The 17,971-nt window shown below is 45.6% G+C and overlaps 1 non-coding gene across 1 annotated transcript; it reads right to left on the reverse strand.

Moving 5' to 3' along the window:
* Positions 1–3,558: 3,558 nt before the first annotated feature.
* Positions 3,559–3,665, reverse strand: LOC120364739 (U6 spliceosomal RNA). The gene has a single exon (XR_005579887.1). It is a non-coding gene; the product is annotated as a U6 spliceosomal RNA (small nuclear RNA).
* Positions 3,666–17,971: the final 14,306 nt, after the last annotated feature.

Consider the following 17,971-nt stretch of genomic DNA (forward strand, 5'->3'; position numbering starts at 1 on the left):
TATTATAAAAAGTTTCCCCATAGTACCAAAAAGTTCTAATCTATAGCTTAAGTGAAAATATATACCTTAAGCTACCTCAAATTGAAAACTATTTTAGCTTCAGTAGAACTTTTCTGCTTCTATTTCTTGGCATGGTTTTGGTACAAAGAAAATCATACTTAAAAGGAAAAAAATATATAAAAGGCCAGAGGTGGAAGAGGACTGGCTACCTAGGAAACACCAGAAAGAGATGGTGCTGAGTCCCCAGCCTGAACTTTATCTTGTGCAGGGCTGGGCTGAATGAGTGGGAATTACCTAACCCTAGAAAGAAGGTGAAAGGATGATGAAAGAGGCATGCAAGAGGAAAGCTCGGCTGTTTAGTAAGATCACAGAAGCCGACAGGAAGGGGCAGGGCACAGTGGCTCACACCTGCAATCTCAGAAATTTGGGAGGCCAAGGTAAGGAAAAGTTTAAAAAATAACTGGGAGTGGTGGTGCCAGCCTGTAGGCCTAGCTACTTGAGAGGCTGAGGCAAGAGGACTGCTTTAGCCTAGGAGTTCAAGGCTGCAGTGAACTAGGACCGCACCACTGTGCTCCAGCCTGGGGGACAGACCCAGACTCTGACCCCCACCTTTTTTTTTTTTTTTTTTTTTTTTTTTTTTTTTTTTCAGAATCTCACCCTGTCACCCAGGCTGGTGTGCAGTGGTGCAATCTCAGTTCACTGCAACCTCTGCCTCCAAGGTTCAAGAGATTCTTCCGCCTCAGCCTCCCGAGTAGCTGGGATTATAGGCACTCACCACCATGCCTGGCTAATTTTTGTATTTTTAGTAGAGATGGGGTTTCACCTTATGGCTAGGCTAGTCTCAAATTCCTGACCTTTGGTGATCCACCCACCTTGGCCTTCCAAAGTGCTGGGATTACAGGCATGAGCCATCTTGCTTGGCCCAGACTCTGGCTCTTAAGAAAAGAAGAGGCCGGGCGCGGTGGCTCACGCCTGTAATCCCAGCACTTTGGGAGGCCGAGGCGGGCGGATCACGAGGTCAAGAGATCAAGACCATCCTGGTCAACATGGTGAAACCCCGTCTCTACTAAAAAAATACAAAACATTAGCTGGGCATGGTGGCGCGTGCCTGTAATGCCAGCTACTCAGGAGGCTGAGGCAGGAGAATTACCTGAACCCAGGAGGCAGAGGTTGTGGTGAGCCGAGATCGTGCCATTGCACTCCAGCCTGGGTAACAAGAGTGAAACTCCGTCTAAAAAAAAAAAAAAAAAGAGGGAGAGGGTGCAGAGAACCACTCACCAGGCAGTTAGGTGTGCAACTTAAAAAATAATCCTTGTGAAAGCCCAAAACCTGTGTTCTGGTTGGTCTAGCTCTGGGAGAGAACTTCTTGCACAGAGCTTCTCCAGCCCAGGGATACTGTGACACCTGAGAGGCTATCCTTATCCACCTCTTCCCATCAGGTTGGCCTGCACTGAACCATTTGTTATCACAAACACATTGTTCAACGTAAGAAAACTTTTCCTCCAGGTGTGGTGGCTCACACCCATAATCCCAGCACTTTGGGAGGCTGAGGCAGGAGGATTGCTTCAGCCCAGGAGTTTGAGATCAGCCTGGGCTATAGTGAGACCCCCATCTCAGCAAAACAAAACAAAACCCTTTTCTTATGGAAAAGTTATTTGTGTTGCTGCTGTCCAAGACCCAAATATCATACATGTACTGGAAAACAGAAATAGAAAAACTCTAGTTCCACTCTAGCATACCACCCATAGCCTCTAGTGTAATTCTCCTGCCTGGCAGGCTGGGATTAGGAGACAGGTGAAAATTTTACAAAATCATAATGTGGAGATAGTTTTTGAAATACATTATTCAGAGGATGGTAATAACTCCTTGACCTAATGAGATAGGCACTTCTGACCTTCATCTCCAACTACCCTCTCTATCTCTTCAATTGAATGCCCCTCCTCTTTACCTCCACATGTACTAGCCAAGGTCCATTTCGTTATCTCTCATCTGAACTATTGTGCTGGCATAACTAATTGCTCTGCTAGTCTTTAGTCTCATTTCTATTCCAGTTTATTTCCAAAAAGTTTCTTGAAGCATATTTCATAGAGATCATGATTTAAAAAGCAAAACAAACAAAGAGGTGAGGGATCCAAGATGGCCAATTAGGAGCAGCTCAGGATTGCAGCTCCCAGTGAAAGCGCAGAGGGTGAGTGGACGCCACATTTCCAGATGGATTTTTACTGCCCACAGACCAGGAGATTCCCAGGCGGAGTAATGGGTCACCAGTGCAGCTGTTTTGGCCAGTGCAGCTATTTTGGCTTATGCGGCTGTTTTGCCAGTGCCCCAGTGCAGTGGTTCTCCGTACAAATATACGGGTCTGTGGACTGTTTTAGCTGGCGATTGGAGCTCCAGGAAGGCAGAGTCGCCCATCCATCTGATTAAAAAGGGAACTGAAACAGGGAGCCAGGCCAAGAGATTCCTGGGAAAAAAGCACCACGAATCTCAGCGCCAGTGTTTCAGTGTGATTGTGCCACTGCACTCCAGCCTTGGTGACAGAGCGAGAACTTATCTCAAAATAATAATAATAATAATAGGCCAGGTGTGATGACTCATGCCTGTAATCCCAGCACTTTGCGAGGCCTGAGGTCAGGAGTTCGAGACCAGCGTGGCCAACATGGTGAAACCCCATCTCTACTAAAAATACAAAAAATTAGCCGGGCTTGGTGGCAGGCACCTGTAATCCCAGCTACTTGGGAAGCTGAGGCAGGAGAATCACTTGAACCCAGGAGGCACAGGTTTCAGTGAGCAGAGATTGTGCCATTGCTCTCCAGCCTAGGCAACAAGAACAAAATTCTGTCTCATAATAATAATAATAATAATAATAACAATAATAATGATAATAAAAGATTTAAAACCCTTCAATAGCTACTTACAGCGCTCCAATTTAACAGTACACTCCTTACCCTGGTATTTATAGCTTTCATGATCTGTCTCCAATTTACCATTCAGCCATTTCTATTCACATGCACATTGCACATACCACACTGATAACTGTTCAACATGTTTTCCTATACCTCCTCTCTATATATTTTATAATTTGTTTTATAGTTGTCTGAAGATGTGTTTTTTCAAACCACTGGATGATGCTCCTTGATTTTAGGATCCTTGTCTGATCCCATTCTGTGTTTCTTTCAATATCTTTTTAGCATCTACACATTGTAGGTACCAGAAATAATTTGTGGATGAACACTGGGCTTGCTGAAGAATACTAAGAACGTTGGCTCCAAGGTTTTTTTAAATCAAAATAAAGATGATTGTCATGATTAGCAACTCCTATTTTAGCCCCTGAGAGCCTTTCCTTCAAAAAAAAAAAAAAAAAAAATGTAATTAACTGTAATACATTTGGAAAACACAGAAAAGTAAAACAACCACAGCAAAAATCAACACAACCCAAAGGCAGCCAGAATGTTAACATTTTATGCATTTCATTATGTTTCTCTTTCTTCATGTCTTTTTTTTTTCCTTTTTGAGAGTTTCACTCCTGTTGTTTTTTTTTTTTTTGTAAAAAAATAATTTAAAAACATGGAATGCCTCACGAATTTGCGTGTCATCCTTGTGCAGGGGCCATGCTAATCTTCACTGCATCGTTCCAATTTTTGTATATGTGCTGCCGAAGCAAGCACGAGTTTCACTCTAGTTGCCCAGGCTGGAGTGCAATGGCACAACCTTGGCTCACCGCAATCTCTGCCTTCCGGGTTCAAGCGATTCCCCTGCCTCAGCCTCCTGAGTAACTGGGTTTACAGGCATGTGCCACCACACTCGGCTAATTTTGTATTTTCACTAGAGATGGGGTTTCTCCATGTTGATCAGGTTGATCTCAAACTCCCGACCTCAGGTGATCCGCCCACCTCGGCTTCCCAAAGATCTGGGATTACAGGCATGAGCCACCGCGCCCGGCCTCTTCATGTCTTTTATTATGATTATTTATTTTTTGTATTTTTATTATTTATTTATTTATTTATTTTGAGACGGAGTTTCGCTCGTTACCCAGGCTGGAGTGCAATGGCGCGATCTCGGCTCACCGCAACCTCCGCCTCCTGGGTTCAGGCAATTCTCCTGCCTCAGCCTCCTGAGTAGCTGGGATTACAGGCATGCACCACCATGCCCAGCTGATTTTTTCTTTTTTGAGATGGGGTTTCACTCTTGTCACCCAGGCTGGAGTGCAATGGCACAATCTCAGCTCACCGCAACCTCCGCCTCCTGGGTTCAGGCAATGCTCCTGCCTCAGCCTCCTGAGTAGCTGGGATTACAGGCATGTGCCACCATGCCCAGCTAATGTTTTGTATTTTTAGTAGAGACGGGGTTTCACCATGTTGACCAGGATGGTCTCGGTCTCTTGACCTCGTGATCCACCCGCCTTGGCCTCCCAAAGTGCTGGGATTACAGGCTTGAGCTACCGGAATTTTTTGTATTTTTAATAGAGACGGGGTTTCAACATGTTGACCGGGATGGTCTCGATCTCTTGACCTTGTGATCCACCTGCCTCGGCCTCCCAAAGTGCTGGGATTACAGGCTTGAGCCACCGCGCCCGGCCATGATTATTTATTTTTGAGATGGAGTCTTGCTCTGTCTCCCAGACTGGAGTGCAATGACGAAATCTCAGCTCACTGCAACCCCCACCTCCCAGGTTCAAGCAATTCTCCTGCCCCAGGCTCCCGAGTAGCTGGGAATTACAGGCGGGCTAATTTTTGTATTTTTAGTAGAGATGGGTTTTTGTCATGTTGGCCATGCTGATCTCAAACTTCTGACCTCAGGTAATCTGTCCACCTGGCCTCCCAAAGTGTTGGGATTACAGGTGTGAAGCACCGCACCCAGTCCATGTCTTATTTATTTATTTATCATTGTTATTTTTTGAGACGAGGCCTTGCTCTGTCACCAGGCTAAAATGCAATGGCACGATCATAGCTCACTGCAGCTTTGATCTCCTGGGCACAAGTGCTCCTCCTGCCTCAGCCTCAGCGTCTCAAGTAGCAGGGAATACAGGTGCATGACACTACACCCAGCTAATTTTTAACTCTGAGTAGAGATGGGGGTCTCACTCTGTTGCACAGGCTGGTCTCGAACTCTTGGGTTCAAGTGACCCTTCTGCCTTGGCCTCCCAAAGTGCTGGGATTACAGACTTGAACTACGGTGCCTGAACCCTTTTATCTTTAGTGGTTTTATGTATTTATTTATTTTACTTTATTCATTTACTAGAGATGGGGCCTGGCTATGTTCCTCAGGCTGACCTTCAACTCCTAGGCTCAAGTGATCCTTCCTTCTCTGCCTCCCAAAGTACTGAGATTACAGGCTTGAAACTTGTCCTATAATGGTCTTAGATTTCATTGTACCATCATACATTGTTAATGATCCAGTTAGAAAACAACTGTATGGTTATTTCCATTTTACAGATGTTGAAACTGAGCCTCAGTTTGAATGAATAGATTATGCTTTAAGTCTGGCTGCAAGAAAACCAGACCTTCCACCTTTGTTGTGGTCCCTACCCTTTCTTGAATCCAGAACCACCCTCTTTTTGAATCCTAACTCTTTCTGAAATTGGGCTGCTTAGCATCTCAGGGCCCTCCGACATGCATATTGTTATAATGAAATGCACAACAAACTTTTACCCTAAACCACTTGAGATAACCTGCTCCTTAGCACCAAAATAACTCAGTTCGTCATTTAAAACAAGTCACTCTTGAGTTGATAATGCTATTTTGGCATGAAAACTGTTCTGGCCTCAAGAAGAACGATCCTATATGCTCAGCTGTATAGCCCTACGGGAATTACTATTACCATTTGATTTTTGTCACACCTCCTCTTAGAAATTTCTTTTTCTTTACCTTCCTTCCTTCCTTTCCTCCTTCCCTCCTCCCTCCCTCTCTCTCTCTTTCTATGTTTCTTTTTTTGAGACAGACTCTTGCTCTGTGGCCCAGGCTGGAGTGCAGTGGTATTATCTTGTTTCACTGCAACCTCTGCCTCCCGGGTTGAAGTGATTCTCCTGCATCATCCTCCCAAGTCACTGGAACTGCAGGCATCCACCACCACGCCTGTCTAATTTTTGTATTTTTTTATGAGAGACAGTTTTTGTTTTGTTTTGTTTTTTAGAGTAAAACTATTTGGTAGAGGCTTGGACTTGTTTTTTCAGAGGTCCTTACCAGCCCAAGATGTTAACGATTCTGAGTTTCTCAATTGTACTGCTTTAGAACCCTAAGATCCTAGTGTTGAAAGACACTAAAATCTTGTAATTCTCGTAGAGCAACTTTGCAAAGGGAGGGTGAAGCTGTGGAATAGCCAGTTCTTAGCTGTCTCTCCTTCCTAACCTGCTCCACCTCCAAGAGGCTGTCCACTCAAAGTTTGGTTTATTTATTTATTTATTTTTGAAATGGAGTTTAACTCTGGTTGCCTGGCTAGTGTGCAGTGGCGTGATCTTGGCTAACTGCAACCTCTGCCTCCCAGGTTCAAGCAGTTCTCCTGCCTCAGCCTCCCAAGTAGCTGGGATTATAGGCATGTGCCACCACAGTCAGCTAATTTTGTAATTTTAGTAGAGACGGGATTTCACCATGTTGGCCAGGCTGGTCTCAAACTCTTGACCTCAAGTGATCTGCCTGCCTTGGCCTTCCAAAGTGCTGGGATTACGGGTGTGAGCCACCGTGCCAGGCTTCAAAGTTTAGTTTAAATGCTCAATGGGAAAATATAAAAAATTATAGTACATTCATCCATGGACTACTTTAAATGAATCCTATGCATTCATTTAAAATTACAAGGACAAACAATATGCAAACAATATATAGCTTATACAGCATTGTCCCAATTGTGTTAAAATAGATACACAGAGGGAAAAAAAGAAAGACAAAAGTTAATCATGATTGTTTCTGGCTGATAGGACAGTAAATCACTTTTATTTCCATTACGCTTTTCTTAATTTCCCAAAATATCCATATATTTTTATAATCAGAAAAAAAGGGTTTTAAGTTCCAACGTGTCAGGCCACAGCTGGAGCCACCAATATACCGCGATGTTGGCATTCACAGATGAGTCATCTCAAAGGAGAGGGAGGGGCCAACAGGGCTTTGACTCGGGCTGGCTAGGAAAGGGAGGGACAAGCACTGGGTGGGATGGGATCTGGTCAGCTCAGCAGGACTTTAACCCGGAAGCGCTGACGGTGGCACACGACCAGGCAAAAGCGACCTCAAAAGCTGGGAATAACGTGGCAACCGCGGCACAACAAAACGCGCCGGTCCAAGTCAACCTCACCGTCCTCCGGCAGATGACCCAGGCCAACCCCGCCCCTTGCCTCTCCCCATTGGTCCGCAGAAGCTCGTTCGGTTTCCCAGGGCCCGCCCCTCTGGAGCTGCGGGAGGAGGCGCGCTCCCTCTCCACTTAGACGCCGGCGGCCATAATGAGTGTGGCGAGTTAGGGGAGGGTGGGTCTATTCTCTATTTTTGCCGCCGCTGACTCCATCCCACACACTCTGCAAGTGTTTCCCTTTAGTCGTGGGCTCTCGGGACCCGAAGTAAACAGGTGATTTACCACTGAAATGATTCTCACGTGGGAGCTGGGCGTTTGTGTGACGTGCACACATCTTCTACCCCGCCTCCATTTCCCTGGAGGCCAGTGGGTTCTGATTTTCTAGAGGTGATGTCATCGCAAAACCTTTCTAAGGTCCTAATGCCCGAGGTTAGGATTACAGAACCGTTCACAATGAAAACTTAGAGACTGGGTGACTGTATAGTTTACTGTTCAAACTGGGATAGCTTTGCGAGTCTAGGGGTATACTATCAATAATTACAATCCATACAACAGTAGTAAATGTGAACTGTTCTGGAGTTTATAGTCACTTTACTTAAAGTCACCGTACTTAGAGTCAGCTCTTTTTTAAAAAAAATTGTTACCAAATATATATGAAAATTTCCATTTTAACAATATGTGTATAATTCAGCGGCATTAATTGCATTCACAATGTCGTGCAATCATCGCCATTATCTATTTCCAAAATTTTTCATTGCCCCAAGCAGAATCTCTGTGTCCAGTAAGCAATAACTCTCCATTAACCTTTCCCACCAGCCCCTGTTAATCTCCAGTGCCCCTTTCTGTCTCTACGAATTTGCCTATTCTAGGTGTTTCACATAAATGGACTCATGCAATAGTTGAGGTTTTCTGTCTGCCTCGTTTCACTTAGCATGTCTTCAAGGTTCATCTATGTTGTATTGTAGCATGTATTTATAATTTATTTTGTTTTCTAGTTAAATAATATTCCCTTTTATAGACATACAACAATTTGTTTATCCATTCATCTGTTTACGAACACTTGCGTTGTTTCTACCTGTTGACTATTGTGAACAAAGCTGCTGCAAACATTTGTACAAGTATTTGAAGGTCCCAACACTTTTTTTTAATTGCATTTTAGGTTTTGGGGTACATGCGAAGAACATGCAGGATTGTTGCATAGGTACACACATGGCAGTGTGAATTGCTGCCTTCCTCCTCATCACCTATATTTGGCATTTCTACCCATGCTATCTCTCCCCAACTCCCCACCCTGTGCTGTCCCTCCCCTGTTGCCTTACGACAGACCCCAGTGTGTGATGCTCCCCTCCCTGTGTCCAACACTTTTTTTAATAAGCCATCCTAGTAGTGTGAAATGGTATCTTTGTCGTTTTGGTTTTCATTTCCTTAATGATTAAAAATGTTGAGGCCAGGCATGGTGGCTCACCTGTTTAATCCCAGCACTTTGGGAGACCGAGGCTGGTGGATCACCTGAGGTTGGGAGTTCGAGACCAGCCTGACCAACATGGAGAAACTCCCAAAATACAAAATTAGGCAGTGTGGTGGCGCACGCCTGTAATCCCAGCTACTCAGGAAACTGAGGCAGGAGAATCAATTGAACCTGGGAGGCGGAAGTTGTGGTGAGCTGAGATTGTGCCATTGCACTCTAGCCTGGGCAATAAGAGCAAAACTCCATCTCAGAGAAAAAAAAAGATGAAAAGATGTTGAGCATTTTATTTTTTTTTAATTTAATTTTTTTTTTTTTTTGAGACGGAGTTTCGCTCTTGTTACTCAGGCTGGAGTGCAATGGCGCGATCTCGGCTCACCGCAACCTCCGCCTCCTGGGTTCAGGCAATTCTCCTGCCTCAGCCTCCTGAGTAGCTGGGATTACAGGCACGTGCAACCATGCCCAGCTAATTTTTTGTATTTTTAGTAGAGACAGGGTTTCACCATGTTGACCAGGATGGTCTCGATCTCTTGACTTCATGATCCACCCGCCACAGCCTCCCAAAGTGCTGGGATTACAGGCTTGAGCCACCGCGCCCGGCCTGATGTTCAGCATTTTAAATTATTTATTTATGTATCGAAATGGAGTCTCGCTCTGTTGCCCAGGCTGGAGTGCAATGGCACAATCCTGGTTTACTGAAACCTCCCCACTTGGATTCAAGGGATTCTCCTGCCTCAGCCTACTGAGTATCTGGGATTACAGGCATCTGCCACCATGCCTGCCTAATTTTTGTATTTTTGGCAGAGATGGGGCTTCACCATGTTGGCCAGGCTGGTCTTGTGTAGGGTCCAACCCTACAGGATCCTTTGATCCCCTCTCTGCTGGTGTGTAGACCAGAAACTGTAGAAATAAAAGACACAAGACACAGAGATAGAGAAAAGAGAGTTTGGGCCCAGGAGTCCACTGCCAACCAAAGTGCAGAGTCTGGCAGTGGCCCTGAGTGCCTGGACACTCTGACTTTTATTGAGTACAAAGCAGGGGGCAGGGTAGGTAGGGCGTGGCATTGGTGGTCAGTGATAGGGTCAAGTACATCATGTGTCATGTAGGTAGGGGCCCAAGGCTTTCTAGTAGCCAAGAGGAGGTAAGGAGCATAATTCATCAGCAGTTTTCCATACTTGTCAGAAAGAACAAAGACATTAAGATTTATATTATTTTTACTGATTATCTCTTCTAAGAAAAAAGGAACCAGGTGCAGAAACAGAACATGAAAGTGGGCCTGAAATGTGATCACTGAAGCACAGTATCACATAAAGACAATTAAGCCCCGGGGTGTCTCGGGCCTACCTGACCACTGTCAGGCCTACTGCAAGAGCTTGGAGGAGCAGAGTTTTCTCCTAACGCCCCCAAGGAAGGAGATGTCTTGGACATTGTGGATATCTGCTTCCCTAGCTGGCTAAACATCGGGCGCTTTCCCAGTGCTAGCGCTGCCACACAGCCAAGGTGCCCTCCAGCAGCCCTTATGCGGGTGTGACAGAGGGCTTAAAGTATCTTGCCTTAGGGTCATTCCTTTCACAATGTCACCCCAGGTTCACACTTCGAGACCTAAAAGGCATTAGTAAAAGAACTAAGATCTGGCAGGTCCTGGTGGCTCAAGCCTGTAATCTCAGCACTTTGGGAGGCCAAGGTGGGCGGATCATGAGGTCAAGAGATAGAGACGATCCTGCCCAACATGGCGAAACCCTGTCTCTACTAAAAATACAAAAATCAGCTGGGCGTGGTGGCATGCACCTGTAGTCCCAGTTACTCAGGAGGCTGAGGCAGGAGAATTGCCTGAACCCGGGAGGCGGAGGTTGCAGTGAGCCGAGATTGTGCCACTGCACTCCAGCCTGGCGCCTGGTGACAGAGTGAGCCTCTGTTCCAAAAAAAAAAGCACTAAGATCACATATGAATAGCTAAAATCACCTATGAATAACTAAGATAACCTATGAATACCTCTAGTTATGTTTTTCTTCATTCTTTATATGGGAATAGGCTGAGGCTTCTGACTCCTCGGCACTTGCGGGGTCTTCCTGCCTCAGCCTCCGAAAGTGCTGGGATTACAGGCCTGAGCCACTGCGCCCACCCCCATGCATTATTTTATGCACTATATTGGCCATTTGTATGTGTTCCCTGGAGAAATGTCTGTTCAAGTCCTTTGTGCCTATTGTTGGACTGGATTGTCCTTTTTTTTTTTTTTATGAGACAGGGTCTGGCTTTTTGAAGAGTGCTGGAGTACAGTGGGAGGATCATGGCTCACTGCAGCCTTGACGTCCCAGGCTCACGTGAACCTTCCACCTTCCACCTCAGCCTCCCAAATAGCTGGGATTATAGGTGAATGCTACCACGCCTGGCTTTTATTTTTTATTTTTTATTATTTTTTTAGAGATGGGGTCTTGCTGTGTTGCTCAGGCTGGTATCAAACACTTGGGCCCAATTGATTGACCTGATTTGGCCTCCCAAAGTGCTGGATTTTGGGTGTGAGCCACTGCACCTGCACTTGTTTGTCTTTTTGTTGATGAGTTGTGTGAGTTCTTTTTTTCTTTATTTATTTTTTATGTTTTTGGAGACAGAGTTTTGCTCTTATTGCCCAGGCTGCAGTGCAATGGCATAATCTCGGCTCACCGCAACCTCCACCTCCTGGGTTCAAGCAATTCTCCTGCCTCAGCCTCCCGAGTAACTGGGATTACAGGCGTGCACCACCATGCCTGGCTAATTCTGTATTTTTAGTGTAGGTGGTATTTCTCCATGTTGGTGACACTGGTCTTGAACTCCCAACCTCAGGCGATCTGCCTGCCTTGGCCTCCCAGAGTGTTGGGATTACAGGCGTGAGCCATAGCACCCAACCGACTTGTATGAGTTCTAGATACATATTCTGGATATTAAATCCTTATAAATATATAATTAGCAAATATTTTCTCCCATTATATGGATTGTCTTTCAATCTCTCAATAGTGTCCTTTGACAAACAAAATTTTTTTATTATAGTCAAGTCCAATTTATTTTTAGTTGTCTGTGCTTTTGGTGTCATATTTAAGAAACCATTTTCAAATTCAAGGTCCTACAGCCCATCTCATTTTATAGGTGTAGAAACGGAAGCCTAAGGCCAAGCACAGTGGCTCAAGCCTATAATCTCAGCACTTTGGGAGGCTGAGGTGGGCAGATCACCTGAGGTCAGGAGTTTGAGACCAGCCTGGCCAACATGATGAAACCCTGTCTCTACTAAAAATACAAAACTTAGCCGGGTATGATGGCCCATGCCTGTAATCCCAGATACTCGGGAACCTGAGGCAGGAGAATAGCTTGAACCCAGAAGGTGGAGGTTGCAGTGAGCTGAAATCACATCACGGCACCCCAGCCTGGGTGGCCAAGCAAGACTCTGTCTCAAAAAAATAATCCCAGCACTTTGGGAGGCTGAGGCGGATGGATCACAAGGTCAGGAGTTGGAGACCAGCCCGACCAAACATATTGAAACCTCATCTCTACTGAAAATACAAAAATTAGCCGGGCATGGTGGTGCACGCCTGTAGTCCCAGCTACCCAGGAGGCTGAGGCAGAATTGCTTGAACCTGGGAGGCGGAGGTTGTGGAGCTGAGATTGCACCACTGCACTCCAGCCTGAGAAACAAAGCGAGACTCAGTCTCAAAAAAAAAAAAGAAAGAAAGAAAAGAAAAGAAATTGAATCCTATAGGGAAAAGACCTGAGTGTGTAAGATTTCTGGAAGTTAAGACAGCTGGGACTAAGGCCTACAGTGAACTACGCATTCCAGCCTGTGCAACAGAGTGAGACCATTCCTAAGACCTTGTTCTTTCCACAACCAGTGCTATAAAAACAACTTTAAAGACCAGGTGTGGTCAGGCACACCCGTAATCCGAGCACTTTGGGAAGCCTAGGCTGGTGGATCACCTGAGGTCAGGAGTTCACGACCAGCCTGACTAACATGGTGAAACCCCATCCCTAATAGCCGGGCATGGTGGCATATGCTTGTAATACAAGCTACTTGGGAGGCTGAGACAGGAGAATTGCTGATACCTGGGAGGCAGAGGTTGCAGTGAACCGAGATCATGCCATTGCACTCCAGCCTGGGCAACAAGAGCAAAACCCCATCTTAAAAAATAAAATTTAAAAATTATTAAGTAGAGTTTTATTTGTAATAATAATACACTGTAGCGCCGGGCGCGGTGGCTCAAGCCTGTAATCCCAGCACTTTGGGAGGCCGAGGCGGGTGGATCACGAGGTCGAGAGTTCGAGACCATCCTGGTCGACATGGTGAAACCCCGTCTCTACTAAAAATACAAAAAATCAGCTGGGCATGGTGGCGTGTGCCTGTAATCCCAGCTACTCAGGAGGCTGAGGCAGGAGAATTGCCTGAACCCAGGAGGTGGAGGTTGCGGTGAGCCGAGATCGCGCCATTGCACTCCAGCCTGCAGCCTGGGTAACGAGAGCGAAACTCCGCCTCAAAAAAAAAAAAATAATAATAATAATAATACACTGTAATCAAGTAAATCTCCGAACAACTTTGCTCCTAGAATAAAGAGAAAAGGTTGTGCATATAGTTCAAGTTATTAGGACAGTAGACTATTTGGATTGAGTAATTTTGGGGTCAGTATTAAGCAAACCAAGTTGCTGTTGTTGATAAAGAAACAAACAGGATTCTAAATTACCTCAAGACAAAAAATTGGCCAGGTGGCCGGGCGCGGTGGCTTAAGCCTGTAATCCCAGCACTTTGGGAGGCCGAGGCGGGTGGATCACGAGGTCAAGAGATTGAGACCATCCTGGTCAACATGGTGAAACCCCGTCTCTACTAAAAATACAAAAAATTAGATGGGCATGGTGGTGCGTGCCTGTGATCCCAGCTGCTCAGGAAGCTGAGGCAGGAGAATTGCCTGAACCCAGGAGGAGGAGGTTGCGGTGAGCTGAGATCATGCCATTGCACTCCAGCCTGGGTAATAAGAGCGAAACTCCATCTCAAAAAAAAAAAAAAAAAAAAAAAATTGGCCAGGCCTGGTGGCTAATGCCTGTGATCCCAGCACTTTGAGAGGTCAAGGCGGGCAGATCACGAGGTCAAGAGTTCAAGACCAGCCTGGCCAACATGGTGAAACCTCGTCGCTACTAAAAATACAAAAACTAGCCTGGCACAGTGGTGGGGCAGGAGAATCGCTTGAACCCAGTAGGCAGAGGTTGCAGTAAGCCAAGATCACGCCACTGCACTCTATCTCCAAAAACTTGCCATCACATCTGGCTAATTTTTGTATTTTTAGTGGAGACAGGGTTTTGTCATGTTGGCCAGGCTGGTCTCAAACTCCTGGCCTCAAGTGATCTGCCTGCCTCAGCCTCCCATGGTGCTGGGCTTACAAGTGTGAGCCACCGTGACTGCCACAAACACTACATTTATGATAATATACATAGAGATGGCTAAAAATCTTTGTATTATTTCTTTGGATTTGGGGTATTGGTTCTTTCCAGGTATTTGTATTTATAAGAACAACAGAGTCCTTCCTCTGTAGTACAGCTCTTAGAATCAGCATGGCTGATTGCCATTGCTACCAGAGCAGAAATATGTTATTGAACAAAACTATCTAACATTGCCAGGTGCAGTGGCTCACGCCTGTAATCCCAACACTTTGGGAGGCCGAGGCAGGCAGATTATGAAGTCAGGAGATCAAGACCATCCTGACCAATATGAAACCCCCGTCTCTACTAAAACACAAAAACTTAGCCAGGCATGGTGGCAGGCACCTGTAGTCCCAGCTACTCGGGAGGCTGAGGCAGGGGAATCACTTGAACCTGGGAGGTGGAGGTTGCAGTGAGCCAAGATTGTGCCATTGCCTGGCATCAGAGCAAGAGACTCCATTTAAAAAAAAAAAAAAAAAACTGTCTAACATTTTAACTCTCCATAGTGTAAAGTGGGCCAAGATAGGAGGATTGAAGCCAGGGAAATATTTTTTTTTTTTGAGACAATGTCTTCCTCTGCCTCCCAGGCTGGAGTGTAGTGGTGTAATTATAGGTTACTGCAGCCTTGACTTCTGGGCTCAACTGATCCTTCCACCTTTGCCTCTTGAATAGCTGGGATTATAGGCACGCACTACCATGCCCAACTAACTTTTCTTTTTTTCATGTTTTTTATTGAGATGCAAACCTCACTATGTTGTCCAGGCTTGTCTCAAACTCCTGGTCTCAAGCAATCCTCCTGTTTGGGCCTCCCAAAGTGCTGGGATTATAAGCATTAACCACTGTGCTTGGCTTTAAATAAATACCTTTTCTTCATTATTTTGAATTTGCTTTATTTTATGGTTGAGGTTCATCAATAATTTTTAGCTGGGCGCAGTGGCTCACTCCTGTAATCCCAACACTTTGGGAGGCCAAGGTGGGAGGATTACCTTAGGTCAGGAGTTCCAGACCAGCTTGTCTAACGTGGTGAAACCCCATTTCTACCAAAAATACAAAAATTAGCTGGGCATAGTGGTGCACACCTGTAATTCCAGCTACTCTGGAGGCTGAGGCAGGAGAATCGCTTGAACCTGGGAGGCAGAGGTTGCAGTGAGCCGAGATCGCACAACTGAACTCCAGCCTAAGTGACACAGCGAGACTATCTCTCAAAAATATATGTGTACATATATACGTATATATATGTGTATATACAACTATATAGATATGTATATACACATATATATAGTTGGGCGCAGTGGCTCATGCCTGTAATCCAGAACTCTGGGAGGCCAAGGCAGGTGGATCACCTGAGGTCAGGAATTCAAGACCAGCTTGGCCAACATGGTGAAACCCTGTCTCTACTTAAAAAAATAGATAGATAGATAGATAGATAGATAGATAGATAGATAGATGGATATGGTGGTGAGTGCCTGTAATCCCAGCTACTTGGGAGGCCGAGGCAGGAAAATTGCTTAAACTTGGCAAGCAGAGGTTGCAGCGAGCCAAGATCATGTCATTGCACTCTAGCCTGGGCAACAGAACAAGATTCTGTCTCAAAAAAAAAAAAAAAAAAAATAGGCCTGGCGCGGTGACTCAAGCCTGTAATCCCAGCACTTTGGGAGGCCGAGGCGGGTGGATCACGAGGTTGAGAGATCGAGACCATCCTGGTCAACAAGGTGAAACCCCGTCTCTACTAAAAATACAAAAAATTAGCTGGGCATAGTGGCGCGTGCCTGTAATCCCAGCTACTCAGGAGGCTGAGGCAGGAGAATTGCCTGAACCCAGGAGGCGGAGGTTGTGGTGAGCCGAGATCGCGCCATTGCACTCCAGCCTGGGTAACAAGAGTGAAACTCCGCCTCAAAAAAAAAAAAAAATAGTGGTTTGTTATGCTTTTGGTTTTGCCTTCTCTTCAGAATTTAGGCTAGGCATGGTGGCTCACACCTGTAATCTCAGCACTTTGGGAGGCCAAGGCAGGTGGATCACCTGAGGTCAGGAGTTCGAGATCAGCCTGGTCAACAAGGTGAAACCCCATCTTTACTTAAAATACAGAAATTAGCCGGGCATGGTGGTGTGCACCAGTAGTCCCAGCTACTTGGGAGGCTGAGACAGGACAATTGCTTGAACCTGGGAGGCAGAGGTTTCAGTGAGTGGAGATCATGCCACTGCACTCTAGTCTGGGCAACAGAGCAGGACTCCATCTCAAAAAAAAAAAAAAAAAAAGGGTTTAATGGGGTTGAGCGTGGTGGTGGCTCACACCTGTAATCCTAGCATTTTTGAAGACCAAGGTGAGAGGATCACTTGAGCCCAGAAGTTTGAGTCCAGGCTGGACAATACGGGAAGACCCTGTGCTAACCTACACTGTGTTAGCCAGACAGACTCCATTTTGCTGAGGGTCAGACAGACTCCATCTTAACCTCCACCTTGCCCCTCCCACCATTTCTCCTTTGAGTGCATATCTGGGTCATGTGCCTGTGCTGGGTCATGTTGTACTTACAACTATAGAAACATGTAACCATTGTAACCATATCCTTCTTGACAAGCCCACTTGCTATGGTGAATACCCCCTTGATTGATTATATGGAAAGTACCGAATGCCCCCTCCCGTTGGTAACCAGCAATCATGGGAACTGCTTGTGTATACCCTCCTTAGCTAATCAACAATCATGGGAGCCTCTTGCCTCCTAGTTACCAGCCACCTCCCCTAACTTGCTTGTTCTGTTTCTGTAAAATTTCGCTTCAGCTAGGCTTCTGCTCCCCTTTCTTAAGGTATAAAAAGGAATCAAGCCCCTTCCTCGGGCCGAGAGATTTTGAGCGTGAGCTGACTCTTGGTTGCCAGCAATAAAGGACTCACAATCAGATTTCAGAGTGTGGCGCTTTCCTAACAACTTGCTCAATATAACAACTCTGTCCCTACAAAAAATCTTTAAAAATTAGGGCCAGGCATGGTGGCTAACACCTGTAATCCCAGCAGTTTGGGAGGCTGAGGTGGGAGGATCATTTGAGGTCAGGAGTTTGAGACCAGCCTGGCTAACATGGTGAAACCTCATTTCTACTAACTAGTTGGGCATGGTCGTGGGCACCTGTAATCCCAGCTATTTGGGAGGCTGAACCTGGGAGGTGGAGGTAGCAGTGAGCTGAGATTGAGCCACTATACTCCAGCCTGGACAGAGCAAGAATCTGTCTTAAAAAAAAAAATAGAGGACACTTGGTTATCTTATAAATACTAGAAATAGGAAGCCTAACAGCACACAACATTTTTTCTTTTTTAAAAATACATTTGATTATTATTATTTTAAAATAGAGATGGGGTCTTGCCATGTAACAGAGGCTAGTCTTGAATTCCTGGGCTCAAGAGATCCTACCACCTCAGCCTCCCAAAGCACTGAGAAAACAAGCATGAGCCACCACACCTAGCTACATCTGTTCCTTTTTTTTTTTTTTTTTGAGATGGAGTTTCGCTCTTGTTACGCAGGCTGGAATGCAATGGCATGATCTCGGCTCACCACAACCTCCGCCTCCTGGATTCAGGCAATTATCCTGCCTCAGCCTCCTGACTAGCTAGGATTACAGGCACGTGCAAACATGCCCAGCTAATTTTTTGTATTTTTAGTAGAGACAGGGTTTCACCATGTTGATCAGGATGGTTTCGATCTCTTGACCTCGTGATCCACCCACCTTGGCCTCCCAAAGTGCTGGGATTATAGGCTTGAGCCACCGCGCCTGGCTGCCACATCTGTTCTTAAATGAAAAGTTTTAAAGGACTCAACT

The sequence above is a fragment of the Saimiri boliviensis genome, chromosome 6, assembly GCF_048565385.1.
Source record: "Saimiri boliviensis isolate mSaiBol1 chromosome 6, mSaiBol1.pri, whole genome shotgun sequence".
Classification (NCBI taxonomy): domain Eukaryota; kingdom Metazoa; phylum Chordata; class Mammalia; order Primates; family Cebidae; genus Saimiri; species Saimiri boliviensis.